The 24,175-nt window shown below is 44.4% G+C and overlaps 2 long non-coding RNA genes across 5 annotated transcripts in view; one reads left to right on the top strand and one right to left on the bottom strand.

Annotated features, from left to right (window-relative positions):
* Window positions 1-24,175, top strand: part of LOC121043537 (uncharacterized) — a 59,972-nt gene that overhangs the window by 7,378 nt on the left and 28,419 nt on the right. The window lies entirely within an intron of this gene.
* On the bottom strand, window positions 5,851-9,536 carry LOC121043538 (uncharacterized). The gene is made up of 2 exons (XR_005796889.1): window positions 8,234-9,536; window positions 5,851-6,089 (listed from the first exon to the last, which is right to left on the bottom strand). It is a non-coding gene; the product is annotated as an uncharacterized LOC121043538 (long non-coding RNA).

Genomic DNA, 24,175 nt, shown 5'->3' with positions numbered 1-24,175 from the left:
TGATACGACTACCGCATGAATTCATGCATAGAGAACACGGGTCTGCAGAGTAAAACATGAGCACTTCTGTAGATACTGCCCCCCATGTCTCTCTCCCGGGGAATTGCTCATTTGACAGTAAATATTTATTTGGCCGCTGCTGTGTGTACATCCAGTTCTAGGTGTTGGCAATACAGCAGCGCACAAAATGAAAAAAATCCCTGCTCTCCCGGGAGCTTACGTTCCAGGGAACACTGTGAGGGGCTTTGGGTGCAGGCTTCCTGTCTACCTCTGTGTCTTACCTGTGCCCTGAGTTCATGTTGTGCACGTGATTCTGTGAGTGGCCTCTTCACCAACAGTGTGCCTTGCAGCCCATTCCATGTTAGCCTAAATGGACCTGCCTCATCTTTGATAGCTATTTAATGGTCTTCTGCAGGATAATCCTTTGCAGATAGACACACGGGTTGTTCTAATATTTTTCGCCAATAGGGCTGCAGCAGACTTTCTTCCGCATATGCTGTTGTAGACGTGAGAGTCTGCACACGTACTGTGTAACCACGGGCAAGTTAATGACCCTCTCTGTGCCTCCGTTTCTTCATGTATAAACCGAAGGTAATAACAGTGCCTCCCTCTGTTCATGAAGAAAATGCAAACTACAGAGAGGTGCCATTTCACTCCCGCCAGGATGTCTATAATCAAAAAGACAGATCATAACGAGTGTTGACTGGAGAAGATAGGAAGAAATTGGAACCTTTGTGTACTGCGGATGGGAATGTAAAATGGTGCAGCCACTTTGGGAAAAAGTTTGGCAGCTCCGAGAAGGTAAAGCAGACAATTACACCGTAGGACCCAAACAATTCTCCTGTAATGCAGATACACACACGGCCACACAAAAAGTTGCATGCAAATATTCATAGCAGCCAAAAGGTAGAAACAACCCAAATTCCCACTAACTGATGAATGGATAGACAAGATGTGATATATCTATGCATTGAATGTTATTTGGCATTAAAAAGACATGAAATGCAACATGAGCGAGTCTTGAAAGCATGCTAACTGAAGGAGGCCAGTTACAAAAGAGCACATTGTATATTTCACTGATAGGAAATGTCCAGAAGAGGCAGATGTACACAGACAGAAAGTAGTCTGATGGTTGCCAGGGGGCTGAGGGGTTGAGGCAAAGGAGAATGACTCCTAACAGGTACAGGGTTTCTTTTTGGAGTGATGAAAATGTTCTAAAATTATAATAATGGTTGCACAACTCTGTGAATAGGCTAAAAAGTATTAAACTGTACGTTTTATTTTATGTTTATTTTTGAGAGACAGAGAGAGAGAGCGCGTGCACATGAGTGGGGGAGGGGCAGAGAGAGAGAGAGAGAGAGGGAGACACAGAATCTGAAACAGGCTCCAGGCTCTGAGCGGTCAGCACGGAGCCGAGGCGGGACTCAAACTCGGGAATGGCGAGATTGTGACCTAGGCCTAAATCAGACGCTTAACCGACTGAGCCACCCAGGCATCCCTGAACGGTACATTTTAAGTGGGTAAATTGTATGGCATATGAATTGTATCTCAATAGAGCTGTCATTTAAAAATAATGACAATAATAATACCTCCCTTGCAGGTTGTAAGGATGAACTGAGATGGCATAAGAATGCGTAGAACAGTACCTGGCATCCGGAAGCTCTAAGGGTCCGCCCTTCTGTTGTTGCTTCTGGAGAATGGGTTCCCAGAAACAGAACTGTTGAGCATTTTTTTAATTTTAGTTTTTTAGTTTTCCAAGATTGCAAAGTTGCCCTCTTCAAAGCTGTCTTCACCCGTCCACTCTCGGAAGCAGTGTGCGAGTGCCCGTTTTTCTCTTTTCTTCTTCTTTTCAAAGAAGCCACCACCGGAGGCGGGGTGGGGGGGGGTGCGGAAGGGCTGGAAGAATACATACCAGTTTTAACTCTGGTTTTCTTCAGGTGTTGGGGTCATGTGTGGATTTTCTTTTCTTTTCCCATATTGTTTGTCTGAATTTTCTCATATTTTCAAAAACAGAACATGAAAACGGCATGATTTCCTTCTTTTCATGACTGAGTAATATTCCACTGATTTATAGCCCACATCTTCTTTATCCCCTTGTCTACAGATGGACACAAGGGTTGTTTCCACATCTTGGCTATTGTAAATAATGCTGCAATGAACATAGGGGCACGTATATTTTTTCGAACTAGTGTTTTTGTTTTCTTTGGGTAAATACCGAGTAGTGGAATTCTGAGTCATGTGTTAATTCTTTTTTTAAGTTTTTGAGGAACCTCCAGACTGTTTTCCACAGTGGCTGCACCAGTTTGCAGTCCCACCAATAGTGCATGAGTGTCCCCCTTTCTCCACATCCTCACCAACACTTGTTGTTTCTTGTGGTTTTTATTTTAGCCATTCTGACAGGCGTTAAGTGAGATCTCACGGTGGTTTTAATTTGGATTTACCTGATGACTTGTGATCTTTTCATGGATGGACCTAAGGGGATATATAATGCTAAGTGAAATAAATCAATCAGAAAAAGACAAATAGCATATGATTTCACTCATGTGGAAGTTAAGAAAGAAAACAAATGAACAAGTAAATATTAAAAACAGGCAAAAAACCCAGACTCTTAAATACATAGGACAAATTGGTGGTTGCCAGAGGGACAGTGGATATGGGGATGTGTGAAATAAATAAAGGGTATTAAGAGTACACTTACCATGATGAGCACTGAGAAATGTACAGAAGTGTGGAATCATTATATTGTACACCTGTAAAATATAATGCTGTGTGTTAATTATACACGAATAAATATTTGTGTTGAGTTTTTATTTTTAAGTAATCTCTACACTCAATGTGGGGCTCGAACCCACAACCCCAGGATCAAGACTTGCATGGTCTACCAACTGAGCTAGGCAGGAGCTCCCCAAAATATTTTTTTTAATTTTTTTTCAACATTTATTTATTTTTTGGGATAGAGAGAGACAGAGCACGAACAGGGGAGGGGCAGAGAGAGAGGGAGACACAGAATCGGAAACAGGCTCCAGGCTCCGAGCCATCAGCCCAGAGCCCGACGTGGGGCTCAAACTCACGGACCGCGAGATTGTGACCTGGCTGAAGTCGGACCTTAACCGACTGCGCCACCCAGGCGCCCCTAAAATATTTTTTATTATATATATATATATATATATATATATATAATTTTAGAGAGACAGAGTGCGAGTGGCAAAGAGAGGCAAAAGAAGAGAGAGAGATTATCTTAAGCAGTCTCTACGCTCAGCGTGGAGCCCAATGCAGGGCTCAAACCCAAGAACCATGAGATCATGGCCTGAGCCCAAATCAAGAGTTGGACGTTTAACTGACTGAGCCACCAGGCTCCGCAAAAAATATTTTTTAATTTACAAATCCGGAAAAGGTAATAATTATAAAACATTTTTAAAGTAAAAGTATGTTCTATCTCCCTTCAGCATCAGATTTTGCCCTTTGCAGGCTTTAGTGGTTAAGATGGGAGACCTTATACTCATCTACCCTAAAAAGACACAGCTCCTTCCCATTGGGAAGGTTTTGTTGCAACAGCTAGAGGACAGTAACACAGGGAAGTATAGAAATGGCAGTGATTAGCCCAGGCCTGCGCTTTCTCGGTTGATGGTACCAAAAAAAAACATACCTGTGAGTCATTTGCACCCTTACCAGACACTGGACACCAAAGTTTGCAAATAACTCATATGCCTTGTCATTGAACCCTCACAAAGATCCTATGGCATCGGGACCATTGCACAAAAAGGAGTTAGAGAAATGAAATGATTGCCCAAATGCACTGCTAGTAAATGGTAGACATGGGGAAAGATGCCTTTAGTAGTGAGTTCAGTGAGTCACACACCTGGATCTTTTATTACCTCATTTAGAAGTAAGGATGCCTTTTTAATTTATTTGAACTTGTATAGACAGAAAAATAAATAGCTAAATAAAGGCCTAAGTTAAAACTTGTTTTTAACTAAAAAAAAAAAACAATTAAAAAATAATAAAAGTAAGGATGCAGTTAAGGCAACCTTCAGGGGAGGCAGGTTCAGTAGTCTGGTGATGTCCTTAGGACACCTGTCCTTTCCAACTCTCTCTCTGCCATCTTCCTGTTGTTTTCATCTTCAGGGAGAAATAGGGCAGTAGGAGGAATATCTAGACAGAGCAGGGTTCAGAGAGAGAGAGAGAGAGAGAGAGAGAGAGAGAGAGTCAGTTTCTTTTTGGGGCTTTCTTCTTAGAGTGAAGTAACTTTTTCCAGAAGCCCATCCCCACTCCTTCCAGCAAACTTTTCCCACAGGAACAATCTGTCTCATAAGCTGACCCTAGGTCACTTATCTGTCCCTGAGCCAAGCACGGCCAAAGGGAATGGAATTACCTCTTGACCAATTTGGCCTATCCCCCGGAGTTTGTGTTGGGTGGGTCATTGTTCCTTGAGGAAGGGAGGCCCCTGAGCAAAATTAGGAGTGTGTTTGGAAGGGAAAAGGGTAAGTGGATGTTGAAGAGTTCGGTGGAGGACCCAACAGTATCCAACATACGGAGAGACTTACGTTGTCGAAGTTGAGAGTGTCTATTTCTAGTTACCGCACTGCTCTGCATGGTGGCCAATGCTTCTATGGCTAGAAATTGGTTTTTTAAAGCTGAAGCTTATAAATCACCCACATCTGCCCCTTCTCTCTGCCTGAAGGTCCCATCCTCTATGATGGGAGGCTTGGAAGTTTGATTTAGGGCAGATCGCTGGGAGTGAAGTAGTGGGTTTTTTAAATATCCCAGAGGCAACTAGGTAATTTCCATCTTGGGGATCTCTAGCCGGGGACACTGTCACTTCACATTCCCATTGGGGCTCTCAGGAAAGGTCTCCTCTTGGCAGCTTCCGGGACTGACTTCATCAATAGGACTGTGTCAGTTTGTGGATTTAGAGGGTTTTGGGAAGAGGTACTTGGCCTCCCTTCATGGGAATCATATTTTTAGCTAATGTGATAGATTGGAGTATTAGTCAGCAATTTTTCATTCACTTCCCTTGCAGCTTAGGACACAGTATATTTCTTGTCCCACTGACTTTGGGCTTGGTCATTGACACGTTTTAGCCAGTGGAAGATGAATGGATGTGACTCTCGCAGAGGCTTTAAATAGCGCGTGCACTGCTCGGCTTCCCTTGTGTAATTAGCATGAGAAGAGCGCACTTTGGATAGCCACTGCCCCTTCTCTCTGGCCTCCAAAGATGAGCCACATGGAGCAGACCCAAACTCGAACTGAAGCAGAGTCGCCCTAGCCAACCTGCAGACCTGTGTGCAGGAAAAATTAATGCTTGTTTTCATAAGCCACGTGCCTTTATTCCGGAGCTGTGCTGCAGCCGAGCTGACTGCTACAATGGGTATTTCTGAATGCTGCCCGAAGGGTCTGGAGGGTGTGGCACACACGTAGGACAGGCTGTGAGAACATGTCCCATCCAAGCACCTCCTGGAATAGCATGTGTTGGATATAGCTCAGGGAGAGAATATTTGAGTAAGCTTCTTGGAACAGCCCAAATTCTAAGAACTTTTATAAACTGTTCTCTGGCCCCTTCTCAACAAAATAACTTCATGGCCAAGAAATTGCTAAACCACGTGTTTCATCATCAGTGTTCAAATATAGTAGAATGTAGAGGAAAGAGTGCTGGACATTGTGTGGTTCTGCACCACAGTTCAGCTCATGGGTAGCCCATGACTTTGGGCAAGTCATTGAATCCCTCGCTGTCCTCACCTGCAAGCTGGGGGTGGTTATAAGAATAAAATGATCATGCACATCTATGGTTTTCAAATTGTACTTCTAGTGGGTGAATGTTTTCTAACAAAATCAATATACAAAACTAATAACTGTTTTTAAATATTTATTATTTGGCACCAAGTTTTTCATTGTTGGCAGAACCTGCTGGGTTCTCAGAGCCCTTAGGATTCCCCACAACCCAGTTTGAAAACAACTTATATAGTGAAACCACTCTACAAACGTCCATGGCGGTGGTAGTGGTGATGGTGGTGGTGATGGCATATGATTCCAGTCTCCCAAAAGGTTTCCCTGCTGTCTCTTCCTCCCAGATTTCTCCCACTGACTGTAATCTGAAAGCCAAAATGAAAGATTTGTGTGTGTGTATGTGTGTTTTGACACACTTTGAAGCTTGAAGGGATGAAAAGACTCAACCACCCTCAACAAATCAACCATAATTACAACATAGTCACTGCTGCAGTGACTCAGTGTCTATGCAATCACCTGTGGTTATCCCTTTAGTCACATGGCTGTTTTTCAACCCCGTGTTGCTATTTGAGCAAAGTCAACCTGACCTGGAAATCTGTTGTGTCCTCTCAGAGGAACACACGTTCATCCTGTGGCTCCATATAATGCTGGGCTTCTTTATTCTCACATGCTGCAAATTGTGCCCCATGTTACTCTGTACCCAAGGACATGTTCAGCTTACAAGCCTGTCTGACAGTGTAATAAGTGAAATTGGTTGTTACAAAAATAGATCTTACCCTTAGATCATAATGTGTCAGCACACCTGTCAAGGGCTTCTGTGTGTCCAGCCTGTTGCTTCAGAACCACTGCCTTAAGGATATTTCTTCTTTTATTTTTTTTATTTATTTTTTTTATTTTTTTTATTTTTATTTTTTTTTTCAACGTTTATTTTATTTTTGGGACAGAGAGAGACAGAGCATGAACAGGGGAGGGGCAGAGAGAGAGGGAGACACAGAATGGGAAACAGGCTCCAGGCTCTGAGCCATCAGCCCAGAGCCCGACGCGGGGCTCGAACTCACGGACCGCGAGATCGTGACCTGGCTGAAGTCGGATGCTTAACCGACTGCGACACCCAGGCGCCCCAGGATATTTCTTCTTTTAAACTCACTTCCCTGGGCCCTATCAGTCATTCACATTTTAATAAGAAATCAGTTCCTCAGATTCATTTTCAGGAGTATTAGATGAGTATGGAGTACAGTGTCCTAGTTTGGGTCCCCCAGAGGCAGACCCTGCGACAAGGATTCACATGCAAGTAGTTTACTTGCAAGGTGAAGGGAGCACTATTACAAGAGAAGGGAATTGAAGTGAGCAAGGGAAAGCAACCAGTAATGGGTTTGTTGTCATTCAAGCTACTGTGTGGGTGACTGAAGACAAATCCCACTAGAAAACCCATGGAACACACATCTTACAGTTATTCCTCCCAAAAGGAAAGGGAGCCGGGGCATTTACACACCAACTTCCTTGGTTGCTGGGTAAGAATTGCTCCCAGGGCACTAATTTCCTGACTTTTCCAGCCATATGCATGAGGAGAGTGCACCCTGGTGGCCAGAAAATGTTCTTAGGTAAAGAGATGCATCTAAATGCTAAGGCTTGCACACAAGCTTGCCGGCTACAATCCACCCCTTGTGCCATTCAGATCTACCCCTGTCATCGTTCAAGTTCTTCCTGTTCTGTCACTGATTCTTCAAGATGATGGTCAGTCATACTTCCTTTAAAGTAAACTAAAAGGCTAAAAACAGAAAATCTGTGTGACAAATTCCCATGCTAAGGGAACTGAGGTCCTCACTGCTACAGGTGTTCCTGTGGCCACAAATCATCATCATCCACTCCTGCCCTTCTACCCTATTCTCATTCCCCTCATCCCCACTGGCACTTCTGTTGCTCAAAGTTGCTTGTACATTAAGGCAATCCAGACCTCCATCCTTGAAGGATCTGAGCCTTGGATTATTGTGTCTTTGACAAGCTGTGGTTACTGCAGTTGCCCATTCACAGTTATCACTGTACATGGAAGCACCACAGGGTGCCTCCCCTCTCTGAGTTCTGGACATACTTCTCCCTCCCTTCGCTAGGTTCCTTATAATAATTGAGATTGACAGCTTTGCTAGACAGCTTTGACTGCGTTCTTTGCACGCTGGCTTACTAGCACTTAGGTACCCCAAATGGCCAGGCATCAGCTATACTTTGGGTTTAGTGTGCCTTTTATTGTGTCCCGGGTAGAAACATTCTCGTCCCCTTGCACCAGGACCTAGCATATCCTGAAGTTGGGAGAATGAGAAGTACAAATTCTCTAAGTGGGTCACTGGGAATGCTGGTGAGAGAAGCTACTTCTACTTCAACTCCTTTGTATCCAAACCCATGTAGCCCAAGGGATTGGAGACACAGCACCATATGGTGACCAATGGTTAAAAGTATACGCTACATCTTAAAGCGCCTCGCTCCGCAAAGGGTCATCTCCCGAGTTACATCTTACCTGCATTTTTACGAAGTCATTCGAATCGTACATTAGGCGAACAGTTTCTGGGTGATGTGGTATGAAGTGGAACCAGTAGATCCCATGGTTCTTATGATACATTCTTTGCTATAAAATGAGTCTTTTGGCAAGGCAATGTCCTGCAGATCCATGACAATAAATCAGACATTCTGTGAGCCCTCAGACAGTAGAACTAGCTGAGGCACTGCAGCCAGGAAAGGCAAATCCATACCTGGAACACATGGTCAATTCCAGTACCCCTGCCCTATCAGGACCTTGACTTGAGCATTGGAGACTTGCCGGGGCTATGAATTCCACATGCTTTGCAAGTTTGCTGTTCACACAGTCAGATCCTGTGCTTGGTTTTAAGCACATCTGCTGTCTGGCTACAGGAGAGCTCTTTTTAAGGGCTTTAATGAGGGCTTTCTGGCTTTTACACCGTAACTTGAGCTGATAGCTGGATGATTTTAGCCTCTCATTCTCTTTCAGTGTTCCTGCTGCACTTCACCTCTAAGCAACCAAGCAACCCCACAGTCCTTATAATCACCACCCGTCCCTTAAAAAAAAAAAAAAAAAAGGCTTCATACCCAATGTGGAGCCCAACACAGGGCTTGAACTCACCACCCTGAGATGGAGACCTGAGCTGAGATCGAGAGTTGGATGCTCAACCAGCTGAGCCATCCAGAGGTCTCAATAATTACGGTTGATCTCCCGTATACTGCCAATCTTATTGCATTCTTCTTCCCCTGTGTCCCAACCCAATTCTAAGACTACCCACAGTCTTAGTTCTTGTGATGCTAACAGACCTCACCTGACACCAGCAGCTGGTCCTTGTTCCCATCTGTGACGCAATTTCCAGAGACACTGCTTCTTAGAAGAACTTCTGGTACCAAGAAGACCTTGAAACAAGGATTTCAGTGCCCATAGTTCACGTAGAAAATGAAGGAAGCACGAGCAGGGAGTGAGGAAGTGAGACAAGCAAGGGAAGGCCAGTAAATGTCACATTATCCAGCAAGTTACCACAATGAGCCTAATCCCTGCTGGGGGACACTGGAAAACAGGATACAATGCAATCCTTAGACTTATCCCGCCTGAGTGGCAAGGGAGCTGGGTTACTTATTTATACCAGCTTTGGTCAGTTGTTGGTTGAAGGCCGCCCGGCAGTCGTGGTGGTGGGGTTAACTACTGAGCCCTTCCAGCCTACCTTGCGCACGTGCAAGATGAACTCTGGTAGCTGGAGAAAGCCCTTAGGTAAAAGGATGCAGATGCTGGGCACTGCAAACCAGACCAGCGCGCCCTGAAATGTTACCACCCAAGAGAATGTGGGGAGGACACCAACAATATCAATAACAGGCTTGCGGTGAGTGGGGGGAGGGGGGTGGGGCGGGAAGACAGCTTGAGAATGTGGCGCGGCAAGGATGGTAGGACAAATCAAAGAGCACCCAGATTGTCCTCGTTCTCATTTTTTAGTGCTAGTCTCATTCCAAGAGGTGGCTGCTTGCCACAGCTGTTTTTAGCAAAAGCCTTAAAGGAATAGGAGAAGAAACACATATCATTCCTTGGTGACAAATCTAGCACTGACATGGCATGTTCACAGCTGCAGGCATGCATGTCTGACTCGGATGGGGGAGGGCCGGGGAAGCGAATGTCTTAGGGGAGAGGACAATTGCTTAGCCCTTGATGGGCCCAGTCAGAGAGGCAAAGGCCTCCCTACCTGGCCTTCTCTTGAGTTGGTAGGCTAGGCTCGGTTGAATTTTATATTACCTCAATGAACCCCTAGAAATTACCGTTTTAAAAAATACCCCCTGTAGAATGCAAATTGGTGTAGCCACTCTGGAAAGCAGTGTGGAGGTTCCTCAGGAAATTAAAAATAGACCTACCCTATGACCCAGCAATAGCACTGCTAGCAATTTACCCAAGGGATACAGGAGTACTGATGCATAGGGGCACTTGTACCCCAAGGTTTATAGCAGCACTCTCAACAATAGCCAAATTATGGAAAGAACCTAAATGTCCATCAACTGATGAATGGATAAAGAAATTGTGGTTTATATACACAATGGAGTACTATATGGCAATGAGAAAGAACGAAATATGGCCCTTTGTAGCAACGTGGATGGAACTGGAGAGTGTGATGCTAAGTGAAATAAGCCATACAGAGAAAGACAGATACCATATGTTTTCACTCTTATGTGGATCCTGAGAAACTTAACAAAAACCCATGGAGGAGGGGAAGGAAAAAAAAAAAAAAGAGGTTGGAGTGGGAGAGAGCCAAAGCATAAGAGACTCTTAAAAATTGAGAATAAACTGAGGGTTGATGGAGGGTGGGAGGGAGGGGAGGGTGGATGATGGGTATTGAGGAGGGCACCTTTTGGGATGAGCACGGGGTGCTGTATGGAAACCAATTTGACAATAAATTTCATATATTGAAAAAAAAAAAACAAAACCCTGTATAGATCACCTCATTCAAGATGTCACGTTCTCTCTGGGCTAAAGAGAAATGGAATATTTGGGGAAAGATAGACATGGCAGTTTCTCCTGGCAGAGAAAGGTCTTCTTACAGTGGGGCTTTCGCTGAGTGTGTTTTACTTCCTTGCTCTGATAGATCGCAGTGGTGCAGTGTTGGAATTTGGGGAAACCCATCAACCTCCCTCCTCACTGAGTTCTAACCAGTTTAAGTGTAGACGCACGGAGTCAAAGCACCAACTTATGAATACCAAAAGGCTGAAGACGATCTGGATGTCCATTAATAGGTGAAAGGGTAAATAAACACAGTAGAACCATAAAATGGAGTACTATGCGGCTAAAAAAAGGGAACGAATATGCTCTGAGTAGTCACAGGGAAGAACTCAAAAAAATGGCAAGAAATGAGGGAGGGTAACGTAAGTGTGCAGTGTCCTACGTATACGTAAAGTTTGGAAGGAATCGCGAGAAAATCCTAGTAGGTTGGGCTTGGGGGATGGGCACGGGGCAGGTAGGGGCCTGGGTGGGAGGCAGACTTTTCGCTGAACATCATTTTGGGAAAACATGTACATTATTATCTGCATATGGCTAGAGACCTAGAAAATGACTCAGAAGGGGAGGACTTAGACGGGTGGATTAAAACAGTTGTTTTGCCCCTCCTCGTAAGTCACCTGGCTGTCTCTTGTCATGACTTTGGCAAAGGGAGAAGGAAAGAGTGGTGAGTGGGAAAATACGAGAAGGTACAAGAGAGAGAGGGAGAACGGGGGCGTACTTTTCATGAAGGTGGAGAGTTACAGTCTGTCCCTGTTGAGACCGGGCCGGGGGTGTGCTCCCCACATCTCAGTTCACTGGCTAGGCCTTACGCTGAGTAGGTGCTCAGAAATACAGCTGCGAGGGTCTGAGCTCGCCAGGACCCTGAATAATCTGTTGGCACAGCACTTTGTTGCCACCCACTTGGGAGGCAGTGCAAGGTGATGGTGAAGAGCATGGGATCCAGCGGTCAGAATAAAACTGTGTTCTCGGGGCGCCTGGGTGGCGCAGTCGGCTAAGCATCCGACTTCAGCCAGGTCACGATCTCGCGGTCCGTGAGTTCGAGCCCCGCGTCGGGCTCTGGGCTGATGGCTCAGAGCCTGGAGCCTCTTTCCAATTCTGTGTCTCCCTCTCTCTCTGCCCCTCGCCCGTTCATGGTGTCTCTCTCTGTCCCAAAAATAAATAAACGTTGAAAAAAAAAAATTTAAAAAAAAAAAAAACTGTGTTCTCGGCTCTGCCACTAGGTAGATGTGTGGCCGCGAGTGTCTAATCCATCCCTACCTCGCTTGTAAAACAAGAAAAGTACGCGCCCCCACCTCCCTGTTACGAAGACTCACACACAGAGTGCATGGGATGGCACCTGGCACATTATCGGTGCTCAAGAGCTTCTGGTGTTTATTTCTGCCAGTTTAGTCAGTTATTTTGCGGAAAGTAGCACAGGTCCTGACTCTGCACGTAAGACTGAACAGAGTCTACGCTTTCTTGCGGGGGCAGCGCGCCCCTCCCCGACCTCGCTGGCTGATGCTTCCCGACAAGCAGCCGCTTGTCCTCTCCAGAGTCGGAGGGCCCGGTGTGGGGCTCTCCAGAAGAGCTACCTGCTGGCAGATGTGCCCTCTAGGATGCCAGAGGTGACGCCAGATGTTGACATGCAGCTGTGCTCACAGAGCACCCTATCAATGTTTATTCCCTGTATAATTGCCAAGTAAATGGCTCAATGTTATTGTGGAAATGACTCTAAAAGTTAATGGCTCCTCTAATAGGAGAACCCTCTTCCCTCCTCCCATTTCCCAGCTGCACCGGGTCCTCAGTTCTCAGCCTTTTTTCTGTCTCCTGGAAAGGAGCGATGGACCGGACTACATCCTAGGTGAGAAATTTATTTGGAGCTCTGGTTGTGATGATTGGGTCTTAGTTGGGGCAAGAAGAAGGTGTTAGCCGTGCTGCTGGAGGGATCCCTCGATTAATTTTGTTATGTTTTTACCCCGCCTTATGAAAGAAGTTTTAAGCCACAGCAATGTCCAAGGTTCAAAGAGTTAAGTGTGTTTCAGGTTTTAAAAATGTTTCATACTTCGCGGCTAGTTTTGTCCTGGTCCCCATGTTCTGGTCAGAGGCAAGCTTTGCTTTGTTGTGTTGCCAAATACAGTCTCTTTTTGAAGCAGCAGGTGAGCCGATAACAGACAAGCCTGCCCCTTGGACGTGATCAGACAGAGAAAGCTGTGCTCAGAGCAGAGCAGAGCAGAGCCTGGGGACGAGACATCTGGCTTGTCGGCTTCACCTCATCCCCAGTGCCTTTCCTGTATGAAGAATCCAAACACGTCAAAATAGGGGCCCAGCAGCAGCCAAGCGCCATTGACCTTACCTACAATGCCAATGAAACGTACCTCGAGGAAGAATACTAGATAGAGTATGGACACTCTTGCCAACTCAGCAACTAGAGATTGGGGGGTAGGGCCCCGTGATTCCTGCCATTCTCCTCCGTGCACTACACTCCAGGCAGCGTGCCCAAGGAGGTTTAGTGCAATGGTCCAGATCATGGGCTCGGAAATGGGTCTGCCTGAGTTCAAGCCCCAGCTGTGCTGCCTACTAGCAGTCGAGTGGTTTGGGCTCAATCACTTGACTCCTCTGTGCCTCAATTTCTCTTCTGTAAAATGGCAATCATAATAGCAGCTACTCCGTGGGGTTGCAGTGAGGGTAAATGACTTAACGTGGGTCAAGTGCCTGTTTCATAGTAAGTGATAGAGAAGTTTGGTCTCAAACACTCTGTGATGAGTCTTTTTCTTCTTTTCCTGTTTAGTACTTGGCACTAAAGAGTACTTAATTCAGTTGAACCGTGTGGTTGGCAAGAAGGCAGAGAAATAATCTCCCTGTAAATGACTTACGGTGGATGTCACTGGGCCCCTTGGGCTTGGGCTTTTGTGTCCACAGGAGCAGTCTCTGTTTTGGCCTTGCAATAGTCCTGATCTTGGCACCTCACTAAGTTACCCCAGAAGAACCTCCTTACACATCAGTGAGCAAGGTGGACTTTACTGACAGTATTCTGGTGAGGTGAGGAGGGGCTGAGGGGAGGGATATCGCGGTGCACAGACACGCACACACTTGTGCACACACACCACCGTGAACAACTTTCACATCTCCTTTAGGATTTCTTCCCTCTAAAGTCCCCGCTTGGCTACACTTTGGTGATTTCCGTCTGTGCCCTTTTCCCCACACCAGCCTCCAGTGTTGTTCTCCTCTCTCTGCCTCTGGGGAACTTTAAGTTCCTGACTCTTTGTAGGAAGCGGAGCTGTTTGGCCCTGCCCCAGCGTCAGCACACACCCTCTCAGATACACGATGGCCCAACATCGCCAACTTGATTCATTTGACGTATCAAGATGGCGCATCAAAGCACTTTGCACACATCCCAATGCCCAGACCCATGTTGAGCCCCCCCCTGCTCTGTTATTTACTAACTCTGTGATGGTGGGCAAGTTACTCAACTTCTCTGAGGCCCAGGTGACTCATCTGCAAAATGAAGGTAACGATGGGCCTTCAGGGGCTGTTGTGAACAAAGTGAAATCATGCCTGCAAAACACAGAACAGTGCCTGGTGGTTCATAGTCGTGCAATCTATGCTTTTGGAATAAATAATAGCCTCATCTCTCACAAAACCTAAGTGGGATTTCTCCCAGCAAAAGATGGGTATCCATAACTTTTTATGAGATGTGTATAAGGCACGACGGGACATAAAAGAATAAACACGTGGGTCTAACCAGATGACGCTCGGAAATTTTGCAGGCTACTTCATCACTCTGCACATTACTTTCCTCCACTGTAAAATGGGGATAATAATAGTACCTATTTATATGGCTGTTGGGAGCATTAAATGAGATAATGCATGTAAAAATAGAGCCTCGTGCAATTTAAAAGTTTAGAAAACTGTAGCTATTACTATTAAAAGTTTATGCCTTGAATTGAACTTCTAGGATAGGGAGATATATCTGTCTCCTTCCCTGGCATAAAATTCAAATTTGCAAAGTTCAGATGTATTCAGGAAATCCCAGTGCTATTTAACTGAATGCTTTAGTCAAGACAGAAATTGATTAATTCAAGCAGATAGCTTTGGCTTTAGAAATTTTAAATCACTACGCAATTTGTAAACTTACTAATGGGTCTCTCTTGATATTTCATTTTGGAGATCTCAAATTCTTTCTGGTCTGTTAGCTTTGTAGTAGTTTCCTTTCATCGGCTACACATTAAGAATTAATTTGGGGTACAAGCTAATAGCTCAGTAGTTCTGACCGGTGTTCCCTTTGATTTTGTGTAAACTGTGAGCAATTGGCCATATTCCACGAGCCACTAGATGGAATATGCATGAGCAGAGTTTAGTGTTGGGATCAAATAAGGCTTGCAACAAACTTAATGTGATGTTGTAAAGGATATGCAAAATCAATATTACGCCGTGGGGTAATTAGACATAAATGCAGTTCACACAGATGACTGTGGTTACCTTGCTCCCAGACAAGTCCTTCCAGGATTAGCTACCAGAGGAAGAGGATGGGTTTGGAGCAGAAAGCAACTTTGGGACCCCTCGGAATTCTTCTGAACGCAGAGCATCCAGATGGCTGTCCTTTGGGATAGGACGTGGGTGACCAGGAAGCTTGTTGAATGGTGAATGCAACCTCATCCTCGTCCTTATAGGGGTTTGGCTGCAAGGAAAGTTTATTAGGCTAGGCCAGGGGACAGTAAACTTTTTCTGTGAAGAGCCAGATAATAAATACTGTAGGCACTGAGGGTCATATGGTCTGTGTTGCAATGATTCAACTCTGCCATTGTAGTGCAAAAGCAGCCATAGTATATTGATAAACTGACAGATCTGGTTATGTTTCAAGAAAACTATTTATTTATTTGTTTGTTTGTTTTTAATGTTTATTTTTTGAGAAAGAAAGAGACAGAGCATGAGTGGGGGAGGGGCACAGAGAGGGAGACACAGAATCTGAAACAGGCTCTAGGCTCTGAGCTGTCAGCACAAAGTCTGATGTGGGGCTCGATCTCATGAATGTGAGATCATGATCTGAGCCGAAGTCAGACACTTAACCCCAACTGAGTCACCCAGCTGCCCCTTAATAAAACTTTATTTAAAGAAACAGGTGACGGGCTGGATTTAGCCCATAGGCTGTGTAGTTCATGGAGTCCTGGTCTAGGCCAAGGTTCTGAATGGGAAACTGGAGAAGAGTATCAAAACCACCACTTCCTTGAGGCAGGCTAGCATCTGGGTTGATGGATGAAATAGGGGTGTGGGAAATTGGGGCTGGGGGAAACTTCAAAACCTGTTTTCTTTTCCCTTCCTTTATAGGGCTTGCCTATCCTAATGTAAGCAATTGGCTAGAAAGGTGGTGCAGAATGGGTAAGAGTGTGGGAACTTACCGGGATCAGGTTTAAACCCTGTCCTGATTTAGCTGTGTGACCTTGGTTTATTTTTGCCCCTCAGAGCCCATCTGTAAAACCGGGGTGATAGAACCCGTCTCATAAAGTTATGAGGATTAAATGAACCGTGTTTCGTAAAGTGCTTAGCACACACTAAATAGCCGATGTAGTATATCTGAACACCGTATTTTACGGGCAACTTAGGGAAGCTTCAAGAGTCGTTTTGCCTTTGGGGAATTTTCTTCCACCTCTCATACAGACTTTATTACTATTATTTTTTACTTTATTTATTTATTTTGAGAGGGAGAGGGAGAGAGAGCGTGAACAGGGAAGGAGGAGAGATAGAGGGAGAGAGAAAATCCCAGGCAGGCTCCCTAATGTCAGCACAGAACCCTACTCGGGGCTCCGTGTCATGAGCCATGAGATCACGACCTGAGCCAAAAATCAAGAGCAGGACATTTAACCGACTGAGTCGCCCAGGTCCCCCTCTCATACAGACTTAAGAATACGACTCCCCAGGAGCTGGGTCTGTGTTCAGCGGTATTTAATTAGTTCCCTGATACCCCCATGGGGCGGAAATGCTGAGTCATAGGTTGCATGTGCTCAGCTTTGGTAGATATGAAATTGCTTAGTAGACGTTAAGTAGTTTTCCAAAATGGCTATGCCTCTTCACAGTTCCGTGAGCCTTGTTATAAGAGTTCCAATTGTTTATCATTCTGGTTTCTGGTGGTTTTCACTGGCATCTTCCAAGGAAGTCATGAATTTGTGCACATGGCATCTACTTATTAGTCATATGAATATCCCATTTTTTGAAGCGCCTGTTTGAATGCCACGTTTTCTTACTGGTTTGTAGGGGTTCTTTCTATAGTCTGGATCGGAGAACTTCAGCCTTTACAGATGTTTTCTGACAGAGCCTCTGATTTTAATACAATGTTATCTATCAATCTTTGTTTTACTGTCTTAAGTTCAAGAACTTAATTAGTTGGTACTATTTAAAAAACTTTTTTTTAAATGTTTATTTATTTTGGAGAAAGAGAGAGACATTGTGTGACCAGGGAAGGGGTGGAGCGAGAGGGAAACACAGAATCCAAAGCAGGCTTCTGGCTCTGAGCTGTCAGCACAGAGCCCGACACGAGGCTCCAACTCACAAACTGTGAGATCACGACCTGAGGCAAAGTCAGTTGCTTAACCAACTGAACCACCCAGGCGCCCCTTGGTGCTATTTACACTCCATTGCTTGTAATACTTCACATAGCTGATCAATACACACCAGTTAGAACCACTGGACTAGCTAGCTAATTTCTTTTAATCCTGAGATTTGATGAATCCATGAAAGCCAACCAGTTGGTATTCATTTGGATTCATTTTCAACACACCTGAAAAGGATGGTCATGGATGCGTGGAACTCTGAATCATTGTGTACCCTGAGGGCAGGAAGTCTGCAACGGGACAGGATTTCAGGGGTGAGGTGAAGTGCTACAGTGAAATGGAAGCTGAACGACCATGCAGTGTGGCCAGGGAGATGTCCCGGGTATCCGGAAAAGTGAAAAGGAATTAAGATGGGGTGAATCATAGGATAGAAGGGAGGGAAGGGAGATGAAAGGAAAAGACAGAGATTTGGTAGCAAATGTCAGAGACTCAAATATAACAAAAGAAGGTGCTCGTGGGAGGTTGGCCTTGAGAGGTGGTCTTCTTAAATTTTCCCATTTTTTTAATTAGAAGGTCCTAATAGTCCAAGTCATGTAGCAATGATTTCTTTTTCTCTTTCTCTTTTTATTTTTTCTTTATTGTCTTTTTCTTTGTTTCTTTGTTCCTTTCTTTCTTTCTTTCCTCTCTCTCTCTCCCTCCCTTCCTTCCTTTCTTATAATAGAGGCACTTCATACCCACCACTTTTTTCCCCTTCCTGATGGGAAATAAAATGGGTTATTAACTTTTGAATAGGTGCTATATAAGTTATAAAGGAAATTTAGAAGTGGGAGCCAGCAATGTGAAGAATATATATCCTATGTCAAAATTATAGAACTAGCCCAGCCTGAATCTTTCCTTTTCTTTGAGGGTTCTGTGTCAATTGTATTGGGAGGTCTATTCTATCAGAAAGAACTCTTGTTTGCAAGTGACTGAAAACCCAACTTGAAGCCTTCTGTGATAAAAGGAAAGTTTTGACTCTCGTAACTGAAAAATCTAGAGTGCATGCTGGCCTCAGTTCAGGCTTTTTTCTAGCAGTTTAGATGATGTCACCAAGGATTGGGATTTTTCTCCGTTACTTGGCTCTACGTTCACTACTGCTGACTTCATCCTTTGCTTATATGCATGGCCACTCCCACTCCCTGGTAGCTTCCCACTCCCTCCTGTAAGAGCAAAATAACTAAAGCAATTGTAACCCTCCTTCGGCACTAAACACAGAAATACAAGGAACCTCTTCTAATGTCGCCACTGAAAACCTGGGATTCATAACCTCTCATTGGCCCACAACGGGGGTCACGTGCCCGTGCCTCATCCAATCACCTGGCCAAGAGACAAAGGCAAGCTGTCTTTATTAGACAAGATCCAACCTGGAGTTGGGTGTGGGCTTGGTCCCGCCCAAACTGAGAGGCGGGCAAGTGAATTCTCTAGTAACAGGAAGGCCGCTGATGCCAGGGAAGTATCAAACAAGGGCCATCATACCTAGCAAGGGAACTTGGAGCGTTGGGGGAGCTTTGTAAACAAAGAGCAGCTGTGTGATTTAGGAGCCAGAAAGCAACAAAGTGCAGCTTCCTGAGCTAACTGCCGGAGTCAGGAGACCTTGCTTGCATTTTGACTCCGACGCTTAATAATTAAGTTTCTGAGTCTCCGATCCCTTATCTATCCAGTGTGAAAAGGATTCCAGTCCTCTTGTTGTTGGAGGACTAAATGAGAGAATATTTTCAGACAGGCTTTGGGCCGTATAAAAAATACACGGAGATGAATGAATGTACGGTTTTCACCATACGGGAATAAACAGATCCCAAACGCAGTGTTGCCATTGAAAGGTGTACTTCTGAAGCTAGTATTCGTGCAAAGTAAAATTTTGGTTGGGCCATCAATAATAACGATCAGATCAAAGTGTTGATTGCGATACAGATACTAACCACTAGCGTCTATCAAGGGCGTCCTGTGCACCAGGCACCGTTCTGAGCATTTTTCAGATACTATTTTTCACTTCATTCTCAAATAACCTTCGGAGTTCAGCACTGTTATATCCCCATTTTACAACTTGCCCAACATCCCCAGATAGCAATGGGGATTCCGGTCCGTATCCTCAGAATCTGAACTCTGAACCACTATGCTATCCACAGCTAAGGGTGGTAAAATCTACCACTCTGCAAGTCAAGTGGAGCCAAATTAACCAACACCATTCTGTGCACGAACACAGCTAGTGAATATGAAACAGCGTTAAATAGACTCAGTAGCCTGTGAAAATAAAATCTAAATAGAAGCATTTATTATGTTGGTACTTTTCCTCGTGGTGACTTGGTTCTCAAGCTTTGACCTGCAGCCGTGTGGACACAACCCAAGGCGAAAGCATGTAATTTGTGGGATTACGGCTCGTTGGAGTAGAAAGAGTCTGGAGTTAAAAGACTAGGAGGACAGGGACAGCTCAGTTACCAGCTAGAACCCCTTCACATATCTTATGTTCTTATTTATAGAGTGGAGATGGTATCTGCTCCAGAGAGTGGGCATGGGGCCAAAATTTTCAAATCCTTTGAAAGCTGTCAAGCACTATATTTAACACATTTATTACTTTTCTTTAAAAAAAAATTTTTTTTTAACATTTGTTCATTTTTGAAAGGCAGAGAGAGAGCGCAAATGGGGGAGGGGCAGAGAGAGAGGAAGAGACAGAATCTGAAGCAGGCTCCAGGCTCTGAGCTGTCAGCACAGAGCCCGACGCGGGGCTCGAACTCACGGACCATGAGATCATGACCTGAGCCGAAGTCAGACGCTTAACTGACTGAGCCACCCAGGCGCCCCATTTATTACTTTTCTTATTAAAAATGCTTCCAGAGACCACTTGAGCTATCAATGAATTACGTTCCATGGGAACAGCATTTAAAACTTACCTGTATTTCCATGGTATTGTGCTTTCCATTTCCTTTCAGTCTGGCCCTCCTAAGTGGTCTGATTTCTTTCTATGGAGCTGTCTGAATCAGCCCCCGGTATGACATAATGGGTTCCTTTACATACTTTGGGGACTCACCGGAAGTCAGCGTAAGTTGATGCTTTATGGAGGTCCTTGAGGGATAATGGGCCTCCTGTATAAACACACAAAGCTCTAACCTCTCACGGCCCAGCTTCTGCTTAGCCCCCTTGTTATCAGAAAAAACAGCCCTGGGGGTTGGACCTACTCCGTTAAGACAGGAAAAGGTTCCAAAATCAAGCATATTCAGCAAGCACCCTATACACGAAGCTCATCAGAGGCAGTTTTATGTGTTAGAAAAAAATCTCCTTGACAGAAGACCTGGGTCCTGGTTGTACCCGACCACTAACATGCTGTGTTGCCCCAGGCAAGGTATGAAACTTCTCTGGGCCTTAAATCTTCAAGTACAAAGAAAAGGTGATGAACTAGGGATCTTTAAGACCCATTGGGTGCCAAGTTATGATGGTTCCTTCCATATGTCAATTACCTTGCTGTTGGTTTCTAAGATTTAACACTCCCTGCCCTGTGGTTCACCTCTTTGCATACGCACTAGCTCTGGGAGCTTCTCATGTTACTGAACTTCCGTGAGCATGAATTTCCTCATCTGTTATTGGCTCTACCTTGGAAAGGGTGTGAGGATTAGAGTTATGTATGCTGCATGCATAAGGACGGTGTGTGTGTGTGTATGTGTGTGTGCGCGTGTGTGTGCATGTGCGTGTACTGGTTCACAGTGGGGGCTTTGGAGTTAGATTAGGACGACTGCATCCTTGTTTAGCCTTTTTCTTACAGTCACATGGAGCAAAACCTTTGTTTTGTCATCGGTAAAATGGAGATAGTAATAGGACCCTCTTCATGGGGTTGTTGTGTAGATTAGATGAGAAACTGCACACAGCATGCTTAGTACATAGTAGATAATCTGGAAAGGGTAATTGCTTATTGTAATTTCTTATAATGATTTTTATTCGGTGTTTAGAAATGGGTTCCTCCTAGCAAGTTCCTTTTGCTTTTTACTGTTCGTGTTATGCAATTTTTCAAAAGTAATTCTTTGAGTTTCAGTGCTGCTGCCTGCTTTTAGTTATTTCTCTAAAATTACAAAGGTAAAGGGGCACCTGGGTGGCTCAGTCAGTTAAGCGTCTGACTTCGGCTCGGGTCATGATCGCACAGCTTGTGAGTTCGAGCCCCGCATCGGGCTCTGTGCTGACAGCTCAGAGCCTGGAGCCTGCTTCGGATTCTGTGTCTCCCTCTCTCCCTCTGCCCCTCCCCTGCTCACACTCTGTCTCTCTCTCTCAAAAAGTAAACATTAAAAAATTTAAAAAAATAAAATTACAAAGGTAAAACACACCTGGTTTTAAAAACACATTTGATTCTCTATTAGAGTAAGATGCTTTCAGTTAAAGTAACAGATTTATATAAGAAAGAGCATTTCTTGTCCCTTGTCATTGTAAAGTCCTCTCAACCTTAATACAGAACTCAAAAATGTTCTCAAAGATGATTTTCTTCCTCTCTCTACCTTCTTCCTTCTTTGGGGACCATGAAATGGTAAAACAATGTCAATTCATGGCCATAGATGGGGGTCAATAGATCTAGGGGCTGTCTGCTTCCTCCTCCACATTTTATAGAAAGAGAAAAGTCTCTCTAAGTGGCTCTTTCCGAAAAGCAAGAAACTTGTTTTCCCGTAAGCCTCTAACAAAAGTCCTTTCAAGCCTCATTTGCCCAGATTGGGTCATGAACTCATTCTTGAAAGAAATTGCGCCCATCAAGGTTGGGCATCACTAACGTGCTTAACGCAATCCAGATCCAGAGGTACCCGTGGAGCTGCCTGAGTGTCTACACAGCACACCCAAGAACGAGGGAGGGCGTGTGCCCCCAAGGAACCTGCACCGTGACCAAGTGGTAAGACTGGAACACTCACTGCAGTCCACAACCTATTTTAATCCTTTGTGTTGTTTGTAAGTCCCTGTATTAGTCTGCTAGGGCTGTCGTAACAAAATGCCACAGACTGGGTGGCTCAAACAACAGAAATTAATCTCCTCACAGTTCTGGAAGCAAAAAATATGAGATGAAGGTGTTGGCAGGTTTGGTTTCTTCTGAGGCCTCCCTCCTTGGTTTTAAGATGGCTGCCTTCTTGCTATTTCTTCTTCTGTCTCTGTGTGTTTGGCCTGAATCTCTTCTTCTCATAAGGACACCAGTCATGTTGGATTAGAGGCCATCCTGGAAACCTCATTTGCCTTAATTACCTTTTAAAGGCTCTATCTCCAAATTTAGTCACATTCTGAGGTACTAGGGGTTAGGATCTCAGTATGTGAGTTTTAGGGAACATAATTCAGCCCATAACAGTTCTCAACTTCCAAGACTACTCCTTAGAATAACTTTCTTTGTGGTCTGGTACGTATCTATACTTTATAATTGTTCTCAAAACGTTCTTTGTAATGAACCTACGCTGACATTGCCTCAGAAATTAAGGCAACCAGTTTATCCATGAGAGTCTCTCAATAGTCAGGAAATCTTTCATGTGCCTGACAATTTCACTTTAGATAAGTTTTAAGGCAGGTGTAACCACTAATTTAAGTACCTATTTTTAAAAAGTATCTCAGTACCACCTCACGCCGGTCAGAGTGGCTAAAATGAACAAATCAGGAGACTATAGATGCTGGCGAGGAAGTGGAGAAACGGGAACCCTCTTGCACTGTTGGTGGGAATGCAAACTGGTGCAGCCACTCTGGAAAACAGTGAAATTTTTTAATTTCAAAAAATTAAAAATAGATCTACCCTATGACCCAGCAATAGCACTGCTAGGAATTTACCCAAGGGATACAGAAATGCTGATGCATAGGGGCACTTGTACCCCAATGTTTATAGCAGCATTTTCAACAAGAGCCAAATTATGGGAAGAGCCTAAATGTCCATCAACTGATAAATGGATAAAGAAGATGTGGTTTATATATACAATGGAATACTACTTGGCAATGAGAAAGAATGAAATCTGGCCATTTGTAGCAACGTGGAGGGAACTGGAGAGTGTTATGCTAAGTGAAATAAGTCAGGCAGAGAAAGACAGATATTATATGTTTTCATTCACATGTGGATCCTGAGAAACTTAACAGAAGACCATGGGGGAGGGGAGGGGGAAAAATTACCAAGAGGGAGGGAGGCAAACCATAAGAGACGCTTAAATACTCAGAACGAACTGAGGGTTGATGGGGGGTGGGGGAGAAGGGAAGGGGGGTGATGGGCATGGAGGAGGGCACCTGTTGGGCTGAGCACTGGGTGTTGTATGGAAACCAATTTGACAATAAATTATGTTTAATATAAAAAAAAAGTATCTAAGTAAAATGCCCACGTGAATATACTCCACATAAGTACTTGGTGAATCTCTCAAAATGAACTGGTAATAAATATAACCCCAGAACACTGAATGATTTAACCTAATGATTTAGAGCGAACTATGGCAGTTATTATTTTCATCTGCCTATCACGCTTTGGTCGTACCTTTTCTTTTGGTTTCTTTGGGGGAATTCCTTCTCTACTTCAAGTGACCTTTGGGTATTAAGCTGTCAAATCATTGCCCACTACCACCACTATTCTGGTCCCATCTTGGGGTTAAACATGTGGTTGCATCCTTGGGACATGGTGATTAGTTGAGCAACTGAAAACATGGCCCGAATCGGGATTTAGTGGAATGTTAGGAATTAGAGAGCAAAAATAGCCATCCTGTTGTGGGTCGAATTGTGTCTCCCTCAAAAGATAAGTTGAAGTCTCAGCCCCTGTTACCTGTGAATGGGACCCTATTCAGAAAGGATCTTTGCAGATATAATTAAATTAATATGAAGTCATACTTGGGTAGGATGGGCCCTAATCCAATATGATTGGTACCCTCTAAGAAGAGCAGAAGAGACA

The sequence above is a fragment of the Herpailurus yagouaroundi genome, unplaced genomic scaffold (assembly GCF_014898765.1).
Source record: "Herpailurus yagouaroundi ecotype Mexico unplaced genomic scaffold, PumYag 187, whole genome shotgun sequence".
In the NCBI taxonomy this organism is placed as follows: Eukaryota; Metazoa; Chordata; class Mammalia; order Carnivora; family Felidae; genus Herpailurus; species Herpailurus yagouaroundi.
Note: the sequence above shows the minus strand (reverse complement) of the source record. Positions and strands in the feature narration are given on the sequence as shown.